This window comes from Sinocyclocheilus grahami, unplaced genomic scaffold, assembly GCF_001515645.1.
Source record: "Sinocyclocheilus grahami isolate Dianchi unplaced genomic scaffold, SAMN03320097.WGS_v1.1 scaffold5898.1, whole genome shotgun sequence".
Classification (NCBI taxonomy): domain Eukaryota; kingdom Metazoa; phylum Chordata; class Actinopteri; order Cypriniformes; family Cyprinidae; genus Sinocyclocheilus; species Sinocyclocheilus grahami.
Window position 1 is genome coordinate 11,346 of NW_015510466.1, and position 741 is coordinate 12,086.

A 741-nucleotide genomic window follows, 5' to 3' on the forward strand; every position below is an offset into this window, starting at 1 on the left:
CATGGCCTACTTGTTAGTTCAGCTGTGAGTCCCATTCAATTCTAATTTATAACTTTTAAAATGATAGGTTTTAATGAAATGTTACAGGGAAAGGCAAATGACAATACTAAATTTAAATTTTTATTTGCAAGCAAATGTGTTACACATATTTCTGTAAATTCAAATACAGGATTATTGCTATTTTGCATACTGTCAAAAACATCCTCGACCTCATGCACCTCTTCACTTCAGAACAACTATGACTGATACTCAGCATGGTTCGCTAGGGATTATTCTACACAAACTGGCTTTGTTAGCACTTGTCTTGAGGAGGTCCTGCTGTGATGGGAAACTCCTGTTTTTCCCTCATGCCATCTCGTTATTAATATGCAGCCTGTTTTGCACAATTGGATCCCGCAGGCCTGGACTTATTTACATATCCCTCATACTGAGAAGTGTGCGGCTATACTAGCCTGACAGTAATCAGATAAAGCAACGGTCTAATTTAGTCAAGCTGTGTAATGAGTGCATCTACGCTGGTGAAGTACATAGCAACATATGACTGGCTTTGAGATATTCATATTTATCACGAATAAGCTGAATCTATATTTCATATGTTTGAATCACAATCGAGCTCATGATAATCTGAATTTCTGTTAGGCTCCCAATGATCTGGATCTCAGCAAAAAATAATCTTTTGCATAACCTTATGACAAAGAAGTACACTTTAGCAAACCTTTAAAAATAGTACTTATATTATTT